We start from the raw sequence: 13,551 nt of genomic DNA on the forward strand, positions 1-13,551 counted from the left end.
TAATGATTTTCCAAATACTGAACAGAGGATTTCGGAGCCATTCTGACTCTGTCTCACACAACTTCGAAAATCTCATTATCGGCAATCCCTTTACTTACAAGATTTCTTTTATACGAAACTAGACGCGTCAAGCTTTAATTACATAATTTATCCAGCTTTTAACTCAACTTTCACAATTTATGGTAATTTTTCCAAAACACGCTACTCTCTGCTGTCCCTAGCAGATTTATACAATTTACTCAGTAAAGTTCTCATTCACATATTTAAAACATAATATCATATTCATCCCGTTTTAAAACTTAAGACTTACAAAGGAATCAAACTCAAATACTTAAGAACTTACCTTAAATGTCGTCGGACAACTACGAATCGACTATTCCATTTGTTTCGCTTTTCCCTTTTCCGAGTTAAGTTCCTTTCGCTCTTGAGCTAGGTAAAATAAATTAGTTTGCTTAATTACTTAACTAATTTATTTAGATTCAAACCTTAATAATTTTTCTTAATAAGAAACATACGACAACTCATTAACAACCATTCATTCACATCTTTATTCTTGATTACAATCGGCCATTATAACATATACAAATGCATATTAACCACTTTGACCGATTGTCCATTAACCACTAATTCATATACATAAATTTTACAACTCAACTCATCCTTCTCCACATTATTTACCTTAATTCACATTCGGAAATCATAAAACACATACTAACGATTTAACGTTACAATTCAAATTTTCACACACCAATAAACACATTCGCAAAACTTCATTTCAATTTACTTTACTAATTAATCATTGAATTTACCATTTCCATAATTAACCAAATATACATATAATTTATTAACAATCCCTAAATTCTTGAATTTTATAACTTAACACCATGCTAATTTAATTTATAGCATTAAACTCCTTGCAAGCTAATACTAACAAAACTCATGGTACAAAATATTTTAATTACTCACTAAACCTAGTAATTCAATTCAAATTTCCAGCAAAAGAACAATCCACCAAAATAGTCCCTAGACTTCACAAAATTAACAATTTAACCTCTAATTCTATCAAAACAACTTCAAGCAAGAAAGTTTTTCAAGAATGGCAACTTCCACAAAAGTCATAATTTCTCTAAATTTCCACATGAGTAACCTACTACAAAATTTTAAGGTTCCAAAATATAAAATTTAATTGAAAATAATCAAATCATCCCAATGAAATAAGCTTCAAAATGGCACTTAAAGGCCGAATGATGCTAACCTTTTTTTTTCTCCCAAATCGGCATGCGAGAGATGAAGCTTTAATTTTGTTTCTCTTTCCTTTTCTTTCCCCACTACTCTATTTGTTTCTTTTATTTTATTCCTACTTTCATATCATTTTCATTTTCTTATTATAACTTAACATATATTACATATATATATATAATTCTCTCATAGTTATCCACTAACCAAAACTCATCAAATTAATGGACTATTTATTTAAATAATCCTTTATTATAATCTCACTTTGAAATTTAATACTAATTACTAATTTATCTCCCACTTAAGTTAATCATTGTACTTAATTAAACACTAATAATTAAAAATTATCAAACTATCATTCTACTCGTTTCTAAAATGACTATGTAAATATTAATCTCAATTTCATATACCATTTAATTCAAAACATTTAGCTACTTATTTACACTTTTACACATTTTCCCAAAACATTTACATCCTATACAATTTAATCCGTCATATCCACCAAGTTAATTCCACAATTAACACATAACCCACTATTTCCAAATACTTAACCCTTAATATACAGCGTATATGTATATCTTTAATTTATAATAAAATCCTTCTCATTTATAATTTACTCAATTAAATCCTTAATTTTTAAATGTAGTAAAATTTACTCTATAAAATAACACAAATTCAACATCAAGCACCCAAACAAAACTCTTTCAAATAAAAGACTTCAAAATATGTCAATGACGTTTTTTTTATACATTGATAATTTCACATAAATAAACAATTTAATCCACCATATTTTTAAAATTTTCCATAATAATCCTCAATTTGAAATTTCATGAATTGACTTTCCAAATCATCTCACTTCACTTCCAACTAAAAAAAATCTACCATAATAATATTAAGAACTTAGATTTTCTACCGTAGTAATTTCTATTAACTACAATCATTCCACAAATTTCAACATGGGTATGCTAGTTCATGATCCTAAGGTTCCAAAAATATAAATTATAAGCAAAAATGATCATTAACATACCAACTAATTTGAGCTTCAAACTAAAACAACAATAGCCGAATATGCTTTCTCCTTTCCCCCAAATCAACATGCACAGAAAAATGAAACTTAAAACTCATTCCCTCTCTCCACTGAGCTATTTGTTTCTTCTTTCTTTTTTTTTTATTCCTTAACAATATAAAATTATACAACCATCATAAGTAATTATTTATGTCTATTTTTAATATAAATTCCTCATCATGGCTGGCCACTATAAACAAAAAGGAATATTTGACATGCAAATCCCTCATGTTAACATTTCATGCATTATTTGACACTATACAAATTTACCTATCACACTTTCAAGTTTTATCACATGAGTCCTATCTTATAAATTTTACATACAAATGACAAAATCAAAGCATGAAACTTCCACACATGCATTTCCACATATAATAAACATAGAATTTAACAGTTAATTATTTTTATGACTCGGTTTTGTGGTCCCAAAACCACTTTCCGACTAGGGTCAAATTAGGGATGTCACAATTCAACCGGATATGACTTACAATGAAGAACCGGTCAAGATATTGGCACGGGAGACAAAAGAGCTTAGAAATAAAAAGATAAATTTGGTGAAAGTATTGTGGCAAAAGCACGGGATTGAGGAAGCAACATGGGAACCGGAGGAGGCTATGAGGAAACAATACCCAAACCTCTTTACTGGTAAGATTTTCGAGGACGAAAATCCTTAAAAAGGGGGGGAGAGTTGTAATGGCCCAAATTCAAGGTTATCGGAACAATGGTTTCGTAATCATAGATCCGATTTAAAGAGAAATTTATTTCAATATTTTTGCTTGAATATTGATATGATAGGAAAATCGTATGAAAATATTGATAGAAAAATTTTATCGATTTAGTGATTAGTTAGAAAAAAAAAATTATTAAAGAAATTGGGTAAAATAAGGTATCGGGACCTCTATCTCATAAAACCGAGTCAAAAATAATTTTATAAATATTTATGAAATGTTATTAATGTGGTATTAAAATTTCGTTAGGAAGTTTTAATGTTTGGGTAGTCAATTAAATGAAAAGGACTAAATTGTAATAGGTGTAAAAGTTGCTAGAGTGATTAAATAGCTTAAGAGTCTAATGAGAAAGGATTTAAAAGGCAATTAGACACAAAAGTTATTTGGGCTGGACGGCAAGGGTATGAAATCAGCAGAAAAATTGATAAATTAAGGGTAAAATTGGAATATTGCAAAATTAACTAAATAAAACTAGGACTAAATAGGAAATATCTAGATTTCTCTTCATTTCTCTTCAATTCCAGCAGCTAAAAATGCCATAGGAGGGTTCTCTAAGCTGGCATTTCATAATTTTTGCACCAAGTGAGTTAATCCTTGCCTTTTTCTTGTAATTTTTGTATTTCTAAGACTTTTACAACTAGGTCCTACTATTAAATTCATTAGTTTTTTATTTCATGGATGAAATTGAAAGTCACCATGGTTGAGTGCTGTAAGTTTATGATGAAATAGAATGAAATTAAAGCTTTAATTTGTTTATGAGATGATTTTATTAGGCAATTTCAATGGAAATTGATTTTTAGGACCTAATTGTGAAAATGTTTGGAATTAAAGTCTATTGCTGAAATTCTGATTCCTAAAGGTTGTAAACTAGTTTAAGGTGATAGAATAAAATGTTAATTGAGAAAAATCAGCTCAATTGAGAGGCTAATTGAGTAGGGACGAAATTATCATTTATTAAAAGCTTAGAGGAAAAATGGTAATAAACAGCTTGCACTAAAACAGTTTGGACAACAGCAGTAGACTAACTTTGAAAAATCACCAAAAATTGTAGGAATCGAATTAGAAGATGGTGGAATTAAATCTTATTGAGTCTAGTTTCTCATAGAATAAATATTGTAAGCAATGGATTTGTAAATTTTGAGATATAATGAATTTTGTGACACAAGGTCAGAATGAATTCGGGTTCCCTGTTCGACTTTGAAAAATTATAAAAATTGAATAAAAATAATTAGGGACTTAAATTTATCTGTATAGAATTTTTCATGAGTATATTTTAATAGAAACAAACGAGAACATCATTTGAATTCGTATAAAGAGATAATTTATTTTAGTGAAGAAGGGTCGAATCTGTTAGACAACGAGCAGGGGTGACTTTGAAGAATAAAATATACTGATTGGATAAACCAAAATTCTGAAGATTTTATGGTAAAAATATATATGAGTCTAGTTTCAGGAAAATTAACGGATCTTAATTTGGAGTTCCGTAGCTCAAGTTATAAATAATTTAGTGACTATGACTCAAGTAGACACTTTGAATGAACTATAAATAATAGTTGAATTATAGAGAATGTTGCATATGAACATGAAATGTATTAAATTGATAATTAAATTTATTTATTTAGATCCGAAGATTCAAATACTGAAGCTAGATCGAGGAAAGGAAAAGTTCGGGATTAGTAGATTTTCTTGTTTACAAAAAGTATCAAGGTAAATTCGTAACTTGAATTATATTCTTAAATGCTTGAAATGCATGTTTTTGATATGAATATGATTTGAAAGTTCATTATATGGAAATTTATGAAACAGTGATATATTTGATAAAATGGGAAGAAATCCCGTTTGAATGAAAGGAAAATTCGATGGATCTCTGAAAATGAATTGACGGTAAAAAGGATCTAGCCCGGACGGGTGATCCTATCCTGATATAGAGCCCTCCCGAAGAATATGTGTAAAATGGATTTAGCCCGGACGGTCTGAATTTAGCCTGGACTGGTAATTCAGATCCAAGCTCATTAGAGTAATTGTCGTTGCAGGGGATTTAGCTTGTACTGGTAATCCCGACAATACTTTATGAGTTTATATTGCAGGGGATTTAGCCTGGATTGGTAATCCCGCTGCAAGGTTGAGGTTCGCGGGAGTGTGCTCTCTGAAATGGATATGTGCGCACATGAATATGAATTGACGGACCCGGAATTGTACACTAAATGTGTACCTCTGAAAATCCATCGAAATTCCGATAAATTCAACGGGATAAATATGGAAAAATAACAAGGAAATGGAAATCATGGTATTGACGAGCTCATCAATCATGGTATATATATTATTGGTACATGGAAATTATTGTACTAACTTGAATGTTGAGTTTGTGCATGTTAGGGTAATAATGCATTGAATGGATATATGAATGTTTATTATATTGTATTGAAAATATTAGGTAAGTATAATTCTTGTTACATGAGCTTACTAAGCACAAAGTGCTTACCCCGTTTCCTTTTTCCCTGTTTTGTAGTGTTTAGAGCTCGGAGGTCGGATTTGGTTGGAGACACATCACACTGTCAACCTTAGGATTTCGGTATATAAAGAAACTTTATTTTGGAAATCAATGGCATGTATAAGCTAACAAAGTAAATGTTAACGTGAAATGAATGTAAAGTTAGCCATTAGTATGGTTAACAAACCTGGTTATAGATATGTGATGACGTTATCTTATATAAATGCATGAATCTATCATGAAAATATGTTGAATTGATTTGGTTGATGTGGATTGGTCTCGATTTAATATTACAGGGAAGGTTAGATATTCATAAAAGGGCTATATTGAATAAAAAAATTAATTCGTAAACTCCGGTAAGGCCTCGTACCCTATTCCGGCAATGAATACAGGTAGGGGTATTACATTTATTGGTATCAGAGCTACGGTTTACCCGGTTCTAGGACCAATGTAGCAAATACAGGATTAGCTATACATGCCATTTAAATTATTATTGATAGTGTGATATCTCCTGACCATTTAAAATGTGTTTTTCTTATAGTAATGTCATCCGATGAGCTCAATCTGAGGAAGCCGGGAGTCATGCTCCGGCTTCAAGACAAAGAGAAGAAACTAGCGAGAAGGCCCAGACAGAGGGTCGAGGGGAGGAGGCAAAAACAGCCTTCTTTCAAATGATGAATGAATGGTTTAATCAATACTTAAGAACTAACCCTGTAGTGCAGCAAGTTCAAGCTCACCCTCCTGCTCCTCCACCGGTTCTCGAGATCCCACAAGGTACAGGTACTGAATCTGTCAGAAAAGGGAAAGCTCCAGTAGATAGAATTCAAAAATATGGGGCCAAAGAATTTCGAGCAGCAATTGATGATGATTCCAAACGGGCTGAATTCTGGTTAGAAAACACTACTCGGGTTCTGGAAGAATTATCTTGTACACCAGAAGAATGTCTGAAATGTGCCGTCTCACTGCTAAAAGATACAGCTTACCATTGGTGGAATACTAAAGCTTCAGTTGTTCCGAAAGAAGAAATTACATGGGAATTCTTTCGCATCGAGTTCGAAAAAAAATATATCACCAGAGGTTCCTTGACCGAAAAGAAAAGAATTTCTTGAGCTAAAACAGGCAATAGATCAAGATTCTGAATATGAAAGAGAATTTGTTCGATTGAGTAAATATGCTCGAGAGTGGGTACAATCGAAGTCGAAATGTGCAAACGATTCAAAGAAGGGTTGAATGAAGACATTAAGTTACTTGATCGAATTCTTGAAATTCGAGAGTTTGCTACATTGGCGAGAGAGCTTATAAAGCGAAGAATTGAGCAAAGAAAAAAAAGCAGTGAGAGGAAGCTCGAATTTTAGTAAAAGACCGATGGGAAAATCCGGTTTCGCTTCAAAGAAATTGAAGAAATATCGAGATCGTTCTACTTCAGCCATTGGGTATTCGGGCAAAGAGCGAGGTTCTCAACGCACTAATCCAAGGCCTTCTACTCCATCAATGACCAGTGTTGGCAGTGTTGGCACTCCTAAATCGAGATGCCAGTACTGTAATACAGCTCATTTTGGTGAATGCAGATTTAAGAGTGGGGCTTGTTACCGATGTGGTTCTTTTGACCATTTCCTCAGAGATTGTCCAGAAAGGGTTGAAAAAGAAGTTGAACATATATCGAAACCGAGTAATCCAGTTTCGAGGGGCAGACCACCTCAACCATCCAGTAATGTCAGTGGTAGTCGAGGAGCTACAAAAGATACTATAGGTAGGACTGAGGTACGAGCACTTGCTAGGACATATGCCATTCGTGCCAGAGAAGATGCTTCAGCACCCGATGTTATTACTGGTACATTTTCTTTACTTGATACTGATATTACTGCATTGATTGATCCTGGTTCTACGCATTCATATATATGTGTTAAACTTGCAATTGTTAAAATTTATCTGTTAAACCTCTTGAATTTGTGGTTAAAGTCTCGAACCCCTAGGCGGTCTGTGTTAGTGGATAAAATTTGTAAAATTGTCCACCGATGGTAAGAGGTTATTGTTTCCTACTGATTTGATGTTACCGCCATTTGATGAATTTGACGTGATATTGGGTATGGATTGGTTAACCCAAAGATGATGCGGTAGTAAATTGTAAACAAAAATATATTATGCTAAAATGTCGAATGGTGAGTTGCTCGGGTTAAATCGATCGACGAGAGGGTTATCTTATATGATTTCATAATGGCGACGAGGTATATCAAAAAGGGGTATGATGCTTACTTGGCTTATGTACTCGACACCAAGGTATCTAAGTCAAAGATACAGGCAGTTCCAGTGGTATGTGAATTTTCTGATGTGTTTCCAGAAGAATTACCAGGATTGCCACCAGAAAGAGAAGTGGAATTTTCTATAGATTTGATTCCGGGAACTACTCCGATCTCCATAGCTCCGTACCGGATGGCTCCTATAGAATTAAAAGAGTTAAAGACACAGTTGCAAGAGCTCGTTGACAGGGGTTTTGTCCGACCGAGTCATTCACCTTGGGGTGCTCCGGTTCTGTTTGTGAAAAAGAAAGATGGGTCTTTCAGATTGTGTATCGACTACCGGCAGCTTAATAAAGTAACCATAAAGAATAAGTACCCGTTACCCCGGATTAATGATTTATTTGATCAGCTGAAAGGTGCTACTATGTTTTCAAAGATTGATCTTCGATCAGGTTATTATCAGTTACGGGTAAAGGAGTCAGATGTGCCAAAAACAGCCTTTAGAACCAGGTACGGGCATTATGAGTTTCTAGTTATGCCGTTTGGGCTAACTAATGCACCTGGAGTATTCATGGATTTGATGAACCGGATATTCAGACCGTACTTAGACAGATTTGTAGTAGTATTCATTGATGATATTTTGGTTTATTCTCGGATGAAGAAGAACATGCGAACATTTGAGAATTGTGTTGCAAATTCTACGAGAGAAGCAGTTGTATGCTAAATTCAGTAAATGTGAATTTTGGCTTCGAGAAGTGGGTTTTCTTGGACACATTGTATCTGCATAAAGCATCAGGGTAGATCCAAGTAAAATCTTAGCTATCGTCAGTTGGAGTCCACCGAAGAATGTATCTGAAGTTAGAAGTTTCTTGGGTTTAGCTGGTTATTATCGGAGATTTGTACAGGGATTCTCTATGATAGCTTCTCCAATGACTCGATTATTGCAGAAAGATGTAAAGTTCGAATGGACTGATGAATGTCAACAAAGTTTCAACCGATTGAAAGACCTATTAACGAAAGCACCTGTATTAGTGCAGCCTGAACCGGGTAAGGAATTTGTTATTTACAGTGATGCCTCATTAAATGGTTTAGGTTGTGTTTTGATTCAAGACGGTAAAGTAATAGCCTATGCTTCAAGACAACTTAAACCACATGAAAGAAATTACCCAGTACATGATCTTGAATTAGCTGCTATTGTATTTGCGCTGAAGATATGGTTGCATTACTTGTGCGGTGAGAAATGTCATATTTATACTGATCATAAAAGCTTGAAATATTTGATGACACAGAAAGATTTGAATTTGAGACAGCGCAGGTGGCTTGAACTAATAAAGGACTATGATTTGATTTTTGATTACCATCCGGGTAAGGCTAATGTTGTAGCTGATGCTATGAGCCAGAAATCTCTGTTTGCTTTACGAGCTATGATTACCCGGTTATCATTGACTGATGATGGTTCAATCCTAGCTGAATTGAGAGCTAAACCGACATTTTTACAGCAAATATGTGAAGCTCAGAAGAATGATGAGAAGTTACAGGTTAAACGGGCACAGTGTGAGTCAGGTAATGATTCTGAATTTCAGATTGGTTCGATGATTGTTTATTATTCGAGGTAGGGTATGTGTACCTTAGAATTGAGCTCATACGTAAGATTCTACGAGGCCCACAAGAGTACTATGTCCGTACATCCGGGGAGTAATAAAATGTATAATGATCTGAAAAAGATGTACTGGTGGTCGGGAATGAAACGTGATATCTCTGAGTTTGTATCAAGGTGTTTAATATGTCAAATAGTTAAAGCTGAACATCAGGTACCTTCGGGGTTACTTCAGCCAATTACTATACCGGAATGGAAATGGGAAAGAATCACTATGGATTTTGTATCGGGGCTACCTTTTTCTCCGAGGAAAAAAGATGCTATTTGGGTGTTTGTTGATCGATTAACAAACTCAGCTCACTTTATTCTGGTACGTATGGATTATTCATTAGATAAACTAGCTGAACTGTACATATCTGAGATTGTCAGGTAACATGGAGTGCCTGTCTCCATTATATCAGATAGAGATCCCCGATTTACGTCTCGTTTCTGGGACAAATTGCAAGAAGCCTTGGGTACTCAGTTGTATTTCAGCACTGCATTTCATCCTCAAACAGATGGTCAATCTGAGCGTGTAATTCAAGTATTGGAAGATATGCTCCGATGTTGTAAACTAGAGTTTGAAGGTAATTGGGAGAGGTATCTACCTTTGATTGAATTTGCTTACAATAACAGTTATCAGTCTAGTATTAAAATGGCTCCGTATGAAGCTTTGTATGGTAGAAAATGTAGAACATCGCTATATTGGATGAGCTCGGTGAAAGGAAGATACATGGGGTTGATTTGATCCGGAAATGAAGAAAAAGTAAAGGTTATTCGAGATAGTCTAAGCGACTTCGATCGTCAAAAATCATATGCCGACCTTAAGCGAAAAGAGATTGAATTTCAAGTCGGTGACAAGGTATTTCTGAAAGTGTCTCCTTGGAAGAAAGTTCTTTGATTCGGTTGAAAGGGTAAATTGAGTCCAAGATTTATCGGGCCATATGAAATCATAGAAAGAATTGGACCGGTCGCTTATCGATTGGCATTACCACCGGAACTTGATAGAATCCATAATGTTTTTCATGTATCTATGTTACGACGATATCGATCAGATCCTTCGCATTTTATTTCTCTGATAGAAGTAGAGATTCAACCAGATATGACTTACAGTGAAGAACCGGTCAAGATATTGGCACAGGAGACAAAAGAGCTTAGAAATAAAAAGATAAATTTGGTGAAAGTATTGTGGCAAAAGCACGGGATTGAGGAAGCGACATGGGAACCGGAGGAGGCTATGAGGAAACAATACCCAAACCTCTTTACTGGTAAGATTTTCGAAGACGAAAATCCTTAAAAATGGGGGGGAGTTGTAATGGCCTAAATTCAAGGTTATCGGAACAATGGTTTCGTAATCATAGATCTGATTTAAAGAGAAATTTATTTCAATATTTTTGCTTGAAAATTGATATGATAGGAAAATCGTATGAAAATATTGATAGGAAAATTTTATCGATTTAGTGATTAGTTATAAAAAAAATTATTGAAGAAATTGGGTAAAATAAGGTATCAGGACCTCTATCTCATAAAACCGAGTCAAAAATAATTTTATAAATATTTATGAAATGTTATTAATGTGGTATTAAAATTTCGTTAGGAAATTTTAATGTTTGGGTAGTCAATTAAATGAAAAGGACTAAATTGTAATAGGTGTAAAAGTTGCTAGAGTGATTAAATCGCTTAAGATTCTAATGAGAAAGGATTTAAAAGGCAACTACACCCAAAAGTTATTTGGGCTGGATAGCAAGGGTATGAAATCAGCAGAAAAATTGATAAATTAAGGGTAAAATTGGAATATTTCAAAATTAACTAAATAAAACTAGGACTAAATAGGAAATATCTAGATTTCTCTTCATTTCTCTTCAATTCCAGCAGCTAAAAACGCCATAGGAGGGTTCTCTAAACTGGTATTTCTTAAGTTTTGCACCAAGTGAGTTAATCCTTGCCTTTTTCTTGTAATTTTTGTGTTTCTAAGACTTTTACAACTAGGTCCTACTATTAAATTCATTAGTTTTTTATTTCATGGATGAAATTGAAAGTCACCATGGTTGAGTGCTGTAAGTTTATGATGAAATAGAATGAAATTAAAGCTTTAATTTGTTTATGAGATGATTTTATTAGGCAATTTCAATGGAAATTGATTTTTAGGACCTAATTGTGAAAATGTTTGGAATTAAAGTCTATTGCTGAAATTCTGATTCCTAAAGGTTGTAAACTAGTTTAAGGTGATAGAATAAAATGTTAATTGAGAAAAATCAGCTCAATTGAATAGGGACGAAATTATCATTTATTAAAACTTTGGGGAAAAATGGTAATAAACAGCTTGCACTAAAACAGTTTGGACAGCAGCAGTAGACTAACTTTGAAAAATCACCAAACATTGTAGGAATCGAATTAGAAGATGAAAAAATATTGAATTAAATCTTATTGAGTCTAGTTTCTCATAGAATAAATATTGTAAGTAATGGATTTGTAAATTTTGAGATATAATGAATTTTGTGAGACAAGGTCGAAATGAATTCAGGTTCCCTATTCGACTTTGAAAAATTATAAAAATTGAATAAAAATAATTAGGGACTTAAATTTATATGTATAGAATTTTTGACGAGTCTATTTTTAATAGAAACAAACGAGAACATCATTTGAATTCTGTATAAAGAGATAATTTATTTTTAGCGAAGAAGGGTTAGAACTGTTAGACAACAGAACAGGGGTGACTTTGAAGAATAAACTTTACTGATTGGATAAACTAAAAATTCTGAAAATTTTATGGTAAAATATATATGAGTCTAGTTTCAGGGAAAATTAACGGATCTTAATTTGGAGTTCCGTAGCTCAAGTTATAAATAATTTAGTGACTATGACTCAAGTAGACACTTTGAATGAACTATAAATAATAGTTGAATTATAGAGAATGTTGCATATGAACATGAAATGTATTAAATTGATAATTAAATTTATTTATTTAGATCCGTAAGATTAAAATACGAAGCTAGATCGAGGAAAGGAAAAGTTCGAGATTAGTAGATTTTCTTGTTTACAAAAAGTATCAAGGTAAATTCGTGTAACTTGAATTATATTCTTAAATGCTTGAAATGCATGTTTTTGATATGAATATGATTTGAAAGTTCATTATATGGAAATTTATGAAACAGCGATATATTTGATAAAATGGGAAGAAATCCCGTTTGAATGAAAGGAAAATTCGATGGATCTCTGAAAATGAATTGACGGTAAAAAGGATCTAGCCCGGACGGGTGATCCTATCCTGATATAGAGCCCTCCCGAAGAATATGTGTAAAATGGATTTAGCCCGGACGGTCTGAATTTAGCCTGGACTGGTAATTCAGATCCAAGCTCATTAGAGTAATTGTCGTTGCATGGGATTTAGCTTGGACTGGTAATACCGACAATACTCTATGAGTTTATATTGCAGGGGATTTAGCCTGGATTGGTAATCCCGCTGCAAGGTTGAGGTTCGCGGGAGTGTGCTCTCTGAAATGGATATGTGCGCACATGAATATGAATTGACGGACCCGGAATTGTACACTAAATGTGTACCTCTGAAAATCCATCGAAATTCCGATAAATTCAACGGGATAAATATGGAAAAATAACAAGGAAATGGAAATCATGGTATTGACGAGCTCATCAATCATGGTATATATATTATTGGTACATGGAAATTATTGTACTAACTTGAATGTTGAGTTTGTGCATGTTAGGGTAATAATGCATTGAATGGATATATGAATGTTTATTATATTGTATTGAAAATGTTAGGTAAGTATAATTCTTGTTACATGAGCTTACTAAGCACAAAGTTCTTACCCCGTTTCCTTTTTCCCTGTTTTGTAGTGCTAAGAGCTCGGAGGTTGGATTTGGTCGGAGACACATCACACTGTCAACCTCCGGATTTGGGTATATAAAGAAACTTTATTTTGGAAATCAATGGCATGTATAAGCTAACAAAGTAATGTTAACGTGAAATGAATGTAAAGTTAGCCATTAGTATGGTTAACAAACCTGGTTATAGATATGTGATGACGTTATCTTTTATAAATGCATGAATCTATCATGAAAATATGTTGAATTGATTTGGTTGATGTGGATTGGTCTCGATTTAATATTACAGGGAAGGTTAGATATTTATAAAA

The sequence above is a fragment of the Gossypium arboreum genome, chromosome 10 (genome assembly GCF_025698485.1).
Source record: "Gossypium arboreum isolate Shixiya-1 chromosome 10, ASM2569848v2, whole genome shotgun sequence".
Taxonomy (NCBI): domain Eukaryota; kingdom Viridiplantae; phylum Streptophyta; class Magnoliopsida; order Malvales; family Malvaceae; genus Gossypium; species Gossypium arboreum.